This window comes from Staurois parvus, unplaced genomic scaffold, assembly GCF_062004578.1.
Source record: "Staurois parvus isolate SC_StPar_1 unplaced genomic scaffold, SC_StPar_1.0 ptg000298l, whole genome shotgun sequence".
Lineage (NCBI taxonomy): Eukaryota > Metazoa > Chordata > Amphibia > Anura > Ranidae > Staurois > Staurois parvus.
The window spans coordinates 3,724,632-3,740,408 of record NW_028318094.1 but is presented as its reverse complement, the minus strand read 5'-3'; positions in this window follow the sequence as shown (position 1 = coordinate 3,740,408).

Here is a 15,777-nt window from a genome sequence, read left to right as displayed (position 1 = left end):
TTTGTAAATAAGTGATTTTTCTCCTTCACTGATGTGCGCTAATGAGGCTGCAGTGATGTGCACTGATAGGCTGCACTGATGGACACTGATAGGTGGCACTGATGGGCACTGATGAGGCACTGGTAGGTGGCACTGATGGGCATTGATAGGCATCAGTGATGGGCACTGAAAGGCAGCACTCATATATGGCACTGATAAGCGGCACTGACTGGCACTGTTAGGTGGCACTGACTGGCACTGTTAGGCGGCACTGTTAGGCTGCACTGACGGGCACTGATAGGTGGCACTGATGCATACTGATAGGCGGCACTGACTGGCACTGATAGGTGGCACTAATTGGCAGCACTGATAGGTGGCACTGACTGGCATTGATAGATGGCACTGACTGGCACTGATGGGTGACACTGAAAGGCAGCTCAGATGGGCACTGACATGTGGCATTGATGTAGCACTGATGGGCACTGAAATGTGGCACTGATGGGCACTGGCAGGTGGCATGGATGAGCACTGAGAGCTGGCACTGATGAACACTGACAGGTGGCGCTGCTGGGGCTACACAGATCATCAGGGCACACTGATCATCAGTGCTCTGATGATCAGTGTAGATGTCCCCTCCAAGGAATGCCAATTACCAGCTCTCCTCTCCTCACGAGCTGTCAGCATGACAACTCGTGGGGAGAGAAATGCCGATAACCGGAATTTCCCTGTTTACATGTGATCAGCTGTGATTGGACACAGCTGATCACATGACCAAGCTGACATCTTCGGCTCTTTCTGTGGATCGGTGATCCGCTGTGTCCAAGGGACACAGCGCACTGCTGATCGCCAAGCTGTGTGCTCCAGGAGCCATGCATGCGTGGTGAGAATGGGAGGACATCATATGACGTCCTCCCAGAACAAGAGAACCACCTTGCGCCCGTCATTGTACTATATGGCGGGCGGGAGGCGGTTAAATATATTATTTAGATTTTTTTAACATATAAAAAAGTCATTTTAACATACATGTTTACATATATTTGTAAATGCATTTCAAAAATGTAGATTTGTATTTTTAAAGGCATACAGTATATTTGACTTGTTTCACCACTCCCTCATAACTTTGTCAAACGGTACTTTGGGAAACACATAACGGTGTGGGCTGTTTGTAGGTTAATTTTCACTATATATTCATCAGGTTTGCACAGAGAATAATTCAACTTGCTATTTACAATAAAGCAACAGGATCTCTTTAACGCTGGTCACTTTAAATACGTTTCCTGTGTTTGCTAGTCTTTCTATTCAGCTGTGATAGAACAATGGAAACACATCCCAGTATGAAGTAGCACATAACTTACCCCACATGCTAGTTGCTGGTGCTTGATTTTTGGATCTGTGTTTTCATGTGAGTCAGTCAGGGAGACAGTCAGCCCAGTTTAGGATTCAACTAATATTTTGAATTTGGAATTTATATTCAAAATTTCAATACATTTTTTTCCCCTCACTTCCCACATCTGAACAGATCGGCGAGGGAGAAGAGGAAAAGAGAATCCAGTATACAATATATAGCTCGGTTTAAGGGGAATCAAGTAAAGCAGTTACTTTAGTTTGCATGGGCAAGTCACAGATTCACATTAATCTCAAATATTAATTTTACTGTAGGTATAGGAATATTTTTCAAGCAGTGCAAACGTTTTGTTAATAGTTCACATGACATACATTTTTCCATTTAGTGACCCTTTGAAGTATTGATTATGTTGCAAAAAAAGAAAGCGAAAAACATTAAATCTATAATCAAAGTGAATTTAATTTCAATTCCAGTTTAAAAGCACAATTTATCTTAATTTTCCATAATGGTTGGTCACCAGACTAAATTTAAAATGCTTTAGGTTGTTTGAAATTGAATCCTGTGCAAATGAAACCTCTTTGGAGTCTAATTGGTACCACGGTATTAATTCAGTTGGGTGCGCTTTTTTAAATATAAATGTGTTCAATTTTCTGACAAATGGTATATCATTGAAATACTCTGCAGAACATTTTAGATAAATTATAAAACGCTCACTGTTTTCAAATCTCACATCATGTCATTTTTTAACAGCGGGGCCATTTTTAATCTTGAGCCTCTCTGGTAGGAAATGATATATATTTCCAAAAGTCATTGAAGTTTGTGTCATGTTTTTATCTACAAAGGCATAGGGGGTTATTTACTAACACTGGAGAGTGCAAAATCAGGTGCAGCTCTGCATAGAAACCAATCAGCTTTCAGGTTTTATTGTCAAAGCTTAAATTAGAAGCTGATTGGCTACCATCAGTGGTGTAGTTAGGTTTCGTGCTGCCCTAGGCAGCACAAAAATCAGCTCCCCCCCCCCCCAGAGAGAGTTTGACATCGACCAGCACCCCCCCCCATGAAGAGAGCCTGACATTGACCAACAACACCCCAGCCCCCCCCCCCCCCCCCCCCCCGCCCCCAGAAGAGAGAGATTTCCACTACCACCACCCCCCATACACTGGCCATCCCAACCCGACAAAAGAGAGAAGACACTCACCTTCTCATCTTCACAGCTCCAGACATCCCCAGGAACAAGAATTGGGCTTTGCATACACCATCAAGCAGCCCACAGACTCTCTCGGTTTCCACCTGTCCCTTCTTCCATCCCTCCTTCCGGGGGGTGGTGCTGCCCCCCTAAAAAAAATGATAACCTAGGCAATTGCCTTGTGGTAAATATGCCCCTGGCTACCATGCACAACTGCACCAGATTCTAAATGCTCCAGTTTTAGTAAATCTCCCCCACAGTGTATAGTCTAATAACATCTTTAAATGTTATATGGGGAAGCCACAGAATATTTTCATACAAGGTTTACCTGTAAGCAGAGCCAGATCTTGCATCAATAAAGGTCGGAGCCATTGTTTTACTGGTCCTAACCTGGCATAGAATGTTGTGAATATGTATATAAACATTTAAAAGATAAATGTTTTTCTAATGATGATGGGAAAAAAATAAGGGCTTCCTCATTCCCTGAGTAAATCAAGGTATAGGAGAGTCAAATGTCAATGATCTGAAAATAAGATGTTTAAAGTCTTGTACTTTTATTTGCTGAAAAGCCTGGTGAAAATGCCAGCACCTCTCACATTCCACCTTCTTTAGGGTTAAAATAAAATTAAAAGGAAACAAAATGAGATATACATTCTTCAAAATAAATGTGTTGAAATATTTAAATAAATCACTAAATATCAAAAAATTTAATTAACGTGTGCATAAAATGTATCTATACTTTAATATAAAATGTTCTGAGTAATCCTGCAGTTTCTCTTGGAAGACAAAAAAGAGCTTGGAGCAACTCTTTTTGCATCTAAACTGTCTACATTATATAACTCTGCAAAAGCAAAAAAAAAAAAAACAACCTTTTCTATACCTCCAACAAGATATGTAAAAAGTTACTTTTTATATGTAAAGTAGTTTTAAATCCAATCACTAAAATCTCATATAAACCTTGACACTCTCATGCGATTTCAAAAGTTGTTTTAAGCTTGCTTGCTGCTTTCTTTCCAATATCACCTGGAGATCCTGCCATGAAAGTCTTTATTAAGGCTGGAGCTGGCAAGGCTGTAAATGTTATATGTGGTTAATCTCTAGTGTCATGGCAGACACCTCTGAATATAAGTGCATTTATGTTTCACATGCTTTTATAAATAAAGGTTTTACAAACTGGAGCATTTTTTTCACCTATGGTCTCTGTTGATGAGGTTGGTTTTTTTTTTACCACTTGACCTTCGGAAGGTTTTACCCCCTTCATGAATAATTTTTGTTTCTATACAGCACTGTGCTACTTTAACTGGCAATTGCTCGCTCATGCAACAGTGTATCCAAGTGACGTTTATATAATTTGTTTTACACATAGTTACATAGTTATTCTGGCTGAAAAAAGACAATAGTCCATCCAGTTCAACCATAAAAAAAAGTTATAATCCTATACCCACAGTTGATCCAGAGGAAGGCAAAAAAAAACCCAGCAAAGCATGATCCAATTTGCTCCTGCTGGGAAAAAAAATTCCTTCCTGATCCCCCAAGAGGCAATGGGATATTCCCTGGATCAACTTTACCTATAAATGTAAACTCTCTTTTGGTGGTATTTTTTCACCAGTGGGGTTTTCATTTTTTGATTATATAAATGAAAAAGCCTGACAGGTTTGAAAAAAAAAACCCCAATATTTTCTATTTTCTGTTATAAAACATATCCAAAAAAAATCTAATTTCCTCATAAATTTAGGACAAAATGTATCCTGCTACATGTCATTGGTAAAAACAAATGCCAGTAAGTGTGCATTAATTGGTTTGTGTGAAATTTATAGCATTTACAAATGATGATATATATACTGGAAGGTACGCAGCTATGATGCAATACTGGAAATGGTGGTGAGCAGAGGCATACAGTGAGACCGCTAACAGACCCTTGCTGAGAGGTACACTAACTGACACTGACATCAATACTGATCCTAATACAGTGATCAAATATAATACTGTACACTGTCACAGTACTAATGACACTGGCTGTCAAGGGGTTGCCATCAAGGGGCAATGAAGGGTCTAACTGTATGCCTAACAAGTGTAACATGTAATATGTGCTGCTTCTACTAAGAGATTTGGCTTCTTTTTCTCCCTGCTTTGCAGGGAGAAGAAAAAGCCAGATCGCTGATCTGTGTACAGAGCCCTGTGTGTTTGTAAACGTAGGACTCTGTGCTGTGATTGGCTACAACCTGGCTGTGCCACCCACCTACAGTAAATGTAATGTGGCAAGCAGTTAAAACGGAAGTCGGGAAAAAAGCTTAATCCCATAGTGGCTCGAAAAGTGTGGATCCTGTACCTGGGATGTTGATAAGGCCTGGTGATTATTGCCTCTGGTGAGTTGTTAATTTGAAAGGTGGAGGACACGAGGTGTGAGCACTGTGGATTGAGATTGGATTATACATTTTTCGATTGAAGCACCAAGCATTTTATGGATGAATTTTTATTGAACTGAACACTTTTAAATTGTATGAATTTGTGATAACTGTTAGGGAAACCTAATAATTGCCTAATATAGGTCAATGTTTCTCAGCCTCATTCCTCAAGCCCCCAATGAGGCAGTTTTCCCTTAGATAAAATAGATGTCATAAATACCAAGCCATTAACATTGATTTAAAGCACCTGTGCAAGGTAAAAGACATCCTGAAAACAGGACCTGTTTGAGGTGCCTAAGGGCTGAGGTTGGGAACCACTGACCTAGGTCAAGTGGAGACAGAAGTGGAATCCAGGTCAGTAATTAATCACTTCCTCAGAGGTACCATTTATATAAATGAACCACAACTCTAACCTACAACTCAAAAAAACTTTAAATATACCCTTGAGGAAGAATATCAGCCCACAACATAAGCCTCTATTAAATCCAAAATAAAACATGTAATATACAGCTTACCAATCATTAGATGTGATGGCTGTAACAGTTTTCTTTTCTTAGGCTTTTTTCCCCTTTATTTTCACCTGGTGTTCTGGCCCACTCTGGATGAATGAGCACAGGGGGCACAATTGGACAGCAGGATTGTCAGTTTGTGGGGAGGGGAGTGTTAGATGTATTAGTAGATTTAAATAAACTAAATGAAGCCTAACTCCAGCTAACACTTTGTAAACAGTTACAGCAAACAGTTTTTTTTCCTTTTGGGATATAGGTTTTGCATAAAAAAATAGAAACTGATCATTGTAAGCACCCCTGCCAGTGTTAAATAGTTTGTCTTATCTCTGTAACCGATACATTCTGCAGGACAGGACAGCTTGTTCTTTTGAAAAACAACAAACTTACTGGCTGGGTCATCATATGAAAATAGAAGAAAGAAAACTTAAAAAAAGGAAATGAATGCAACCGTCACATCTAAGAATTGGTAAGCTGTGATACAATAAATGTTTGCTTCTGGGTTTAATACCACTTTAATATATTGATATTACAACCTTTTATTATTACATACTTAAAATTCCAAATGACATTAAATCACAAATAAAGTGCACACACATACTGTATAATGTCATGTGACATTACGCCATAATATGTATAACTTCATATTCAGGTTTATATTTTATATACCTCCTATGCAACAAACTGTAAAAAAATGTGGGGATTATTTACTAAGGCTCCATTCACACTAGGAGCTTTAAATAACGATGTAAAAATTACCGAACAAAACCACTGATATTAGCATTTTTCAGTGTTTGTGTGGATGTGCTGCCCACATCCTTAACAACCGATGACTCAGCAGCTGTCAGCAGGATTCCCTGTTGATAGATGAATGTAAACAAAAGAATGCTGGTAGTAAAAAGTATTGAAAAAAAACTGCAAGGGGTTCCCCCTAAATTCTGGATTGGGGGGACCCCACCCAGTTTTTTTAATGGTGTGGGGCCCTTGCGTCTGGTATAAATTTTGAGGAGAATCCCACGCCAAAATGTAAAACAAATGAGGAAAATCCATACCAGACCCTTATCCAAGCATGCATCCTGGCAAGAGGGGCCACATGCTCTCAACATGGAAGGATGCTTTGGGACAGGGGGGCTCCCTCCCCAAAGCACCTTGTCCCCACTGATAGGGACAAGGGTCTCTTCCCCACAACACTGGGCAGGAGCTGATCGGAATGTGGAAGGTCCCTTTAACAAGGGGGGCTCCAGATCCCAGTCCCCCCCATGTGAATGAGTATGGGGTAGACGGTACCCCTATTCATTCATAAAAAATTAGTAGTGTAAATAAAGTCAGGAGCCAGTTTTTGACAAGTCTTTTATTTAAAAAAATAAATATATAAATAAATAGTCCTCTTGGTGTATATCCATTGTCAATCACAAGGAATGCTGCTCTGCGATAAAGAAAAAAAACAGGTCCACACCAGATGTTGCCTCCTTCCATCTGACAGCTCTGTTTCATAGCTGCTGCTAAAAAAAACTAAGGGGGCAAGTCCATGGGTGACCCTGCTCATTTGTGACATCACTGACCCAGCATGCCCTGTTGATGATGTCACAAGGGGATAGGGTCACCAGGTGATATCAATAGGAGGTCAGGCCCCTTAGTTTATTTAGTGGCAGCTACGAAGCAGAGCTGTCACACATCAGGGGCCATCGTCGGATGCATGGCTCTTTTTTTTGGGGGGGGGGGGCAGCAGTGGTGGCATTGATTGATGCTGAATTTACTTCAGGGGACATTGTTTTTGTTTTTTTGTTTTTTTTCTAATAAAGGACATGTCAAAAATTGTCTGTGTTTTTATTTATTTTTGACACTTTTTGGTGAATGAGTAGGGGGTACAATGTACCCCCTACTCATTCACATTATGAGGGAGCCAGGATATAGTGGTCCCCTTGTTGAAGTGAGCTTCCAGATTCTGATAAGACCCCCGCTGCCCGTTGTGGGGAACAGGCTCTTGTCCCCATCAACACAGGAACAAGGTGCTATGGGGAGATAGCCCTCCTGCTCCAAAGCACCCCCTCATGTTGAGGCCATGTTGCCTGGTATGGTTCAGGAGTCTTTCCTGATCTGCCGGGCTGCATGCTCAAATAAGAGTCTGATAAGGGTCTCACGCTTTTTTTTTTTTAATCTTGGTGTGGAGTTCCCCTCAAAATCCATACCAGACCTAAGGGTCTGATATGGATTCCGGAGGGGACCCCATACCGTTTTTTAATTTTTTTATTTCTGGCATGAGGTTCCCCTTAAAATCCATACCAGACCAGAGGAGCCTGGTATGGACTGGGGAGTCCCCCGTGCAGGTTTTTTAAAATTTTTTTAATGCCGAAACTCTTTTGGCAAGCTCCACAAATGCCGCATGCGCAGCTCAGCAGCAGTTGCTAGGCGTTTGCCGAGCATTAAAAACGCCCTACAAACGCCTATAATGAAGTTTGAATGGTGTTACCTCTCCGCAAACACCCTGCAACCGCATCGCAACTGCAACGCAAACGCCGGCCAGGCGTTTGCGGAGCGGCACCATAGACTAGAATAGGAGGCTTCAACGCCTCCTGACTCGTCCAGAGGCGTCCGTTTTGCCGCGACGCAAAGCTAACGCTCCCGTTAGAACAGCACCATGTGCTGCAATGTGCAGAATTGTCCGAGGCGTTTGGGAAGCGGTAAAAACGCTTCCCAAATGCCTTTCTGCCGCCTGCACACAACGCTAGTGTGAACGTAGCCTAAGTGGCAGCTTCAGTGTGTAGGCGTGTGTAGGAGAGGCAGCTGACAACTGAAGCCCCATAGTAAGTCTATGGGTGACGTCACTTCCCATGCATTTCACAATCGTTGTCGGTTCTCTCCTGCACGTAGCATCCACCTCTGGAGACCAGACCGGATCAGCTTCAGAAAAGGTATGTAGAGCGATATCCTCTTTACAGGGCTAGATTGATTAGTTTTAGAATGTGGCCAAGAGTCGGTTTAGGCTTCATGTACTCTGGAAAATACTTCTGCTGGCAGCAGAAAAACACTAAATGCAGCAAAACCACATGTAAACGTGGTACAGCGTTTAGTCGCTTTTAATGCTTGAATGTTTATTCATTTCATTGGCTAGAGTACTTTCTATTTAAATAAATAAATGCCCAAGTTCCAAACGCAGTTAACGCTTAGCTAACCACTAAGCCACTGTGCCGCTGGGAGATTCAAGTTAGTTAGGTTTTGGGTGAACTTAAATTCTAACTGAACAAGCTAAAGTTAACTGAAGAAGCTGATTGGCTACCCTGCACAGCTGCACCAGATTCTGAGTGCACCAGTTCTAGTATATCTCCCCCAATGTGTTTGGACACCTTTCTATCAGAACCAGCATTAACATTTTCAGTAATTTGCACTACAGTAGCTGTTCTATTCGTTAAGACTACATGGGCCAGCCTTCGCCCCCCCATGTGCATGAATGAGCCTTGGCCGCCCATGACACCTTCGCCAGTTCACTAATTTTCCTTTCACTGCACACAAGGAACATCCCACAAGAGCTGCATTTTTGGAGTTTCTTTGACCCAGTCATCTAGCCATTACAATTTGGCCCTTGTCAAAATTGCTCAAATCCCTATGCTTGCCCGTTTTTGCTGCTTTCAAAACATCAGCCTCAGGGGCAACATGTTCATTTCCTGCTTAATATATCCCACCCACTTTCAGATACCATTGTAACAAAATAGTCAATGTAATTCAACATATCGCCTATAATTCAGTGAAGTGCCATATTTAATTCTGTATACATTGGTAACCCTTGCTAGCCCACTCAACCACCAACAAGTCCCATATAGATTATGCAGAATAATGACCATTTTCCAGAAAAGATGGACACATTTACATCCCCCGAGAGTCTACCTTTAATATAAAGGTCGCAATAATAACTCCTAACATGTGCTTACTACTAATACGCTACATTTTCTTTAAACAAATCTGTTTATGAGATGCAATAATAAAAACAAGCGACAACAAACAAGTAAAACTTAAAAAGATGCAACAACAATGACTTTGTCGATGTTTCAATAAAAACTCAAAATGCACATAATCAAAATGTGCTGTAGCTTTCCTTCGAAGTTGACATCTGTTATGAAAACATTTTACAATTTTATTATGCATTTTTTTTTAAATGTGTCTGATTCCTCACATTAGTTTGCTCTGATAAGGAACTAGAATTGAAAAATTTGTTCTGTACACCAGCTGTGGTATAAGCAAATACATTTAGAGGATTATCTTTATCACATCCAGGATTAAAATGAAAGCAGAATGATGAATAGGTTACCTCCGTACGTGAATAATGTGGTAGGCCTTTTTGTGTTTGTATTTTGGCTGTGCATGTAGGACGCGGTGGGGTTGAATTATTAAAGGCAAATAGACTCTTCACTTTACAAAAGAAGTTTCACTTTGCAACTTTTTTCTTACTTGTGATTGGGCATTCGTTGCAAAGTGCAATTTCACCTTATTCACTAAGCAGTGAGGAAACTATTCTTGCAAAGTATGACTTATCTCGAAAAGTGAACAGCCTATTTGTCTTTGCTTTTTAAATATGTAATAAGTAGGTATGAATTTGTTGATTTGATATAATGAATAGTTGTGTTGCAATACTAGAGTATACAAAGTGTGGCATTTTCTAATTTTAAAATGCAGAAGGTCACAAGGTAATGTAAAATAATCAGTTGGTGGGATAAGAGAGCTGTGGGTAGTGATGAGTAAACTGGCTCAGCCAAACTAGGATGCTTAAAAAATGAAACATATCTCACAAACGAGGCACACTGGTAGTCTGTGGAGATTAAAATTGCACACTATACCCTTTCCTAGACAAGTCCCCTCAACCCCCCCTCCAAGCAAACCTTTCATGCCATATTACAATGTTACTCCATGATAGATACCTGGAGAGAACGCAATCTGATAAAACGCCAATATACCTTCTATTCCCACCCACATAAGGCATTTTCAAGAATAGATCACATCTTTATGACTGCTAGCTCCTCCCCCCGATTACTGACCTCCGAAATCCTCCCAATTCCCTGGTCGGATCACTGTGCTGTGCTTACTTCCATTGCCTCTTTGGCCCCATCCCCCCTGATCCCTCCTGGATCATCAACGAGAACCTCCTAGCAAAACCGACACACTGCTCAGATATCGAAACCGCGCTCAAAAACTACCTATCTCTAAACCAAACTCCAGACATCTCCCCTCTCCTTCTTTGGGAAGCACACAAACCTGTTCTTCGTGGGTTCTGCATTAGTAAAACATCCTTCCTAAATAAAGAAAAGAGACAGCAATGCGTTCTCCTAGAACAGACCTATGACCAATCTCATCAAGCCTTCCAGGCGACCCCTTCCCCTGCCAACCGAGAAGCCGTAGAACAATCCCGACTGGCTCTTGATCTTCTCCTCACGGACCAGGCTGAGCTCTCCCTCCGTAGATCTCGGCATAAATATTATACAAAAGCCAATAAATCTGGCACCTTCTTAACGCTTTCACTCCGTAGGCTTGATCAGATCACCAAACCCATTCGATTACGCACATCCTCTGGCAACCCCACTAGTAATCCGGAACGCATCCTACAAGTCTTCCACAAGCATCTCTCATGACTTTATTCTTCTTCCACACCCTTTGACTCTTCCCAGGCTGACATCCTCTTGGCTCCTCTCACCTTCCCAAAATTCTCGGAACACCAACTGACAGCACTAGAGCGTCCCATCACCCCAACTGAAACCCTTAATGCTATTAAACTCTTAAAGCCCAGGACCCGATGGCTTTTCTGCCACATACTACAAAAAATGTGTCCACCTCCTTACGCCTGTTCTAACTAATGCCTTCAATGCCATTCTATCGGGCCAAACCTTTAACTCAGAAACAGTGCAAGCCAACATCTCAATGATCCCAAAACCGAACTCAGACGACACACAATGGTCCAACTATAGGCCAATCTCCCTCCTCAATATAGACATCAAATTACTAGCTAAAATCTTATCCATGCGCCTCAACTTGTGTATAGGATCTTTAATTCATAATGACCAAGTGGGCTTCTTTCCAACCCGACAAGCCGGAGACAACGTCCAACGAGCAACTCTTCTAGCACATATAGCTAAATCCCGCAATATTCCCACCTGTTTCCGGAAGGCATTTGACACAGTCTTGTGGCCATACCTGCACTATATTCTGCGCCGATGGGGCTTTGGCCCTCACTTTTTAACCTGGATCTTCTCTCTCTACCACGAACCCTCGGCTAGAATCAAGTATCTTGGACATCAGTCTGCTCAATTCCCCATGTCCCCTCTACTCTTTGCCTTGGCCATAGAACCGTTGGCCCTTCTGATTAGGACCAACCCGGATGTTCATGGACTCGAGATAGGAGGCACCCTCCACAAATTGTGTCTATTTGCGGACAACGTTTTACTCTTCCTCACCTACTCTTTGACTTCTTCTCCTACTCTGCTCCAGCTCCTCGATAGGTTCGGCTCACTCTCCAGCCTTCAAATTAACCCCCAGAAGTCATTAGCACTAAATATCTCCCTCCCCCCTAAAGATCTGGCCCATTTGAAACTAACACTTCCATTCTCCTGGTCACAAAGTTCCCTTCCTGGGTATAAAACTGACCCCAAATATTTTGCCGCTAACTACTCCCCCATGTTAGCCCATCTAACTGCTCTTATGACCAAATGGTCCTCTTTACCACTGGCATGGCTAGGCAGAATAGTAGCCGTGAAGATGTCAATCCTCCCCAAAATTTTATACCTCTTCAGAGTTCTCCCAATCTCAATACCCACCCATTATTTTCGTACCTTACAGCACCACATTTTTTCCTACGTCTGGGCCAAGGTCCGCCCCTGTGTACTCCGCTCCACCCTATATCGCTCCAAACTTAATGGTGAACTAGGTCTACCAGATATCAGTAAATACTTCCAAGTGGCAAACATAGCGCAATTAGAAAAATATCATGCTACCCACGAAATCCCACAATGGGTTATCCTTGAATCCATAGAGTGTGACCCCTTATCCACTGACAACCTTCTATGGTTAAGACCTATTGACCGCCATTCGGTTATAAACCCCATCACTTCTCACTTTTTGCTGCTTTGGCATAAACTGAAATCCCGCTATCTTCTACAATCGCCACATAATCCCCTGCTCTCATATCTCCGAAACCCAGCCTTTCCCCCAGCTTGGTCTTCACCACACGTATTCAAACACTGGACCTTAGCCAACCTTATCTGGGCCCATCACTTTATGCTTAGGAACAAATTTAAACCCTTTACTTCACTACGCGAAACCCATGAACTTCCAGCTTCCGAAATATTTCGATACCTACAATTGAACATTTCTACGCTCCATACACCATAGCAACCAGTCAAATGAACACCATGTCCCCCTTTGAAGGGGCTTGTCACAAAGACCCCCATAGACGAGGCCTCATTTTATATTTGTACTCCCTCCTTACAACCTCGATCACTACATCACCTCCCTCATACATACGCAAATGGAAAGCGGACCTTGGCCAGCAACTAGACCCTTCTGAATGGGACCATATCTGGTCCAATAATAAATCGTCATCGCAAAATATTGTAGCCCTAGAAACCAACTACAAAGTCCTGACTCATTGGTACCTGGTCCCAGCAAGAATTGCAAAGTATACCCCTAGTTACCCCTCCACTTGCTTTAGAGGCTGTGTAGACCTGGGTACACATTTCCACATATGGTGGGACTGCCGAATCGCCCAAGTCTTCCAGGTGGACATATTTAGCATAATATCTAAACTTTGCGCAAAAACTCTCCAACCAAACCCGGCCACTGCGCTGCTCAACCTACGCCCCCCTGGTGTCACAAACTCACAATTTAAACTTATCCTACAAGTTACTATGGCAGCCAAGCAGGTCATAGCTAAATCATGGAAATCTCCCTCACTATTTATTTATTTATTTATTTCAGGTACTTATATAGCATTGTCAATGTACGCAGCGCTTTACACATATATATATTGAACATTCACATCAGTCTCTAACCCTCCAGGGGTGTACAATCTAAGGTCCCTAACTCACATTCATACATACACATATTAGGGCCAATTTAGACAGGATCCAATTAACCTACCAGCATGTCTTTGGAGTGTGGGAGGAAACAGGAGCACCTGGAGGAAACCCACGCAAGCACACGGAGAACATGTAAACTCCATGCAGGAGGCGCCATGGTCAGGAATCGAACCCATAACCCATGACCCTATGCATTGCAGTAGTTAAAAATAAAATTACCCAGGCTATGATTCACGCAAAAGTAGAAGCCACAATTTTAGATACCATCCTTAAATTCAAGAAAGTTTGGTAGAGCACTTCCTCCCCTTAAACTTTGACAACTCACTTCTCAACCCGTAATGAATATTCCATGCTACTCTGGTACCACTCCTTATCATTCTCACTTACTCCTCCATTTACTGCTACTAACTGTGGAATCACCTACCCCTTCTTACCCCTCCCCACCCTCCCTCTGACCTTCCCAACCCCCCCCTTTTTTTCCTTTTTCTCTTTCTTATTATTTTCTCCCCCTGACCTTTCTGTATAACTCTACACTCCTATGTTATGATTCTGCTATGCTACACTGGGGAGTGTGCATATCTATATATCAAAACTTTGTATGTACCTAAGTTAATGGCTTCTCTCATCTTCTATCCCCTAAAACAGTTTTTTTTGTCAAACCCACCATCCCTCTCCTCTCCCCTTTCTTGTAAAGACTTTGTCGTCATTGATGCCTACTTTTGCAATTTTCTGTCTAAGAAATGTATATCCCCATTGTCCCTACTTTTCCTCCCTGTTTAAAAATCAATAAAATCTTTGAACAAAAAAAAAAAAAAAAACATATCTGCATCTAGCAGATGTTTGCAACTGATCACCAATGGGCAAGTCAGTCCATCCCAGGGGCGGACTGACCATTTAGAAACTCGGGCACTGCCCGAGGGCCTGGGGTCAGTAGGGGGCCCCATGAGATGCCCCTGGTACCTTTTTCATAGGCTTTTTTGAGTTTGGGCAAGGACACAGGGGCCCCATGATCCCCTATTGCCCGGGGGCCCCATGAGTTGTCAGTCCGCCCCTGGTCCATCCTAGAAACATAAAGCAGTGTTCGTTTCTAACTTTATCATTTCCTATCCTATGATTCTCTGCAACATCTATTACTATTATTATACTATTATTATTATACAGGATTTATATAGCGCCAACGGTTTGCTCAGCGCTTTACAATATAACGGGAGACAATACAGTAACAATACAGTTCAATACAAGAGGGATAGGAGGGCCCTGCTCCTTGGAGCTTACAATCTAGGAGGGAGGGGTGAATGGTACAATAGGTAATAACTGTGAGGGATGGAGTGGTTGGAAAAGTAGAGGATTCCAGTATTAGCAGAGGGTGGGATAGGCTTCCCTGAAGAGATAGGTTTTCAGTGATTGCCTAAAAGTAAGTAGAGTAGGTGATAGTCTGATAGATTGGGGTAGGGAGTTCCAGAGGATGGGTGACGCCCTGGAGAAGTCTTGGAGACAAGCATGGGAGGAGGGGATAAGAGAGCTAGAGAGTAAGTGGTCTTGCGAGGAGCAGAGAGTTCAGTTTGGGTGATATTTAGAGACAAGATCGGTTATGTAAATTGGGGCCGTGTTGTGGACGGCTTTATATGTCATTTATATGTGACAGCAATGAAAGCAATTTAAAAAAAATTAAAGAGACAGTGTAAAAATAATAGAAAAAAATTACTCATTAACAAAATTAAATTGAAAACAATGCCCCCCCATACTCGCACACAGAGGCAAGCGCACACGTTGGTCCCACATGCATGTGAGGTATCATCGCAAATGTGAGATCATGGGCAGTAATTCTAGCAGCAGACCTCCTCTGTATATCTCAAATGGATACCTGTAAAGGCTTTTAAAACACTGCTTATGAATAGTAAAATTACATAGTTTGCACAGATTTTAAAAAGCAATTTTAAAGCATGATATGTTTGGTATCTATTTACTCGGCGTAACATCATCTTTTATATTTTATGAAAAAATTGGGTTATGTATTGTGGTTTTTTGCAATAAAATCCAAAAAAATTTATTTTTATCCAAAAACTGTCTTGAAAAATTGCCACGCACCGTGTACTGTGTGACGTAAAAAAAATGAAAAAACCACCAATTTATTTTCTAGGGCCTCTGCTTTAAAAATAGATAATGGTTGGGAGTTCTAAGACATTTTCCAGCAAAAAATAAAGATTTTAAAATGTAAACAAAAAGTACCAGAAATGTCTTGGGGCTGAAGTGGTTTTTAAACGAATACCTGATGATCCTTTCAGGAAAGGTTCTTCGT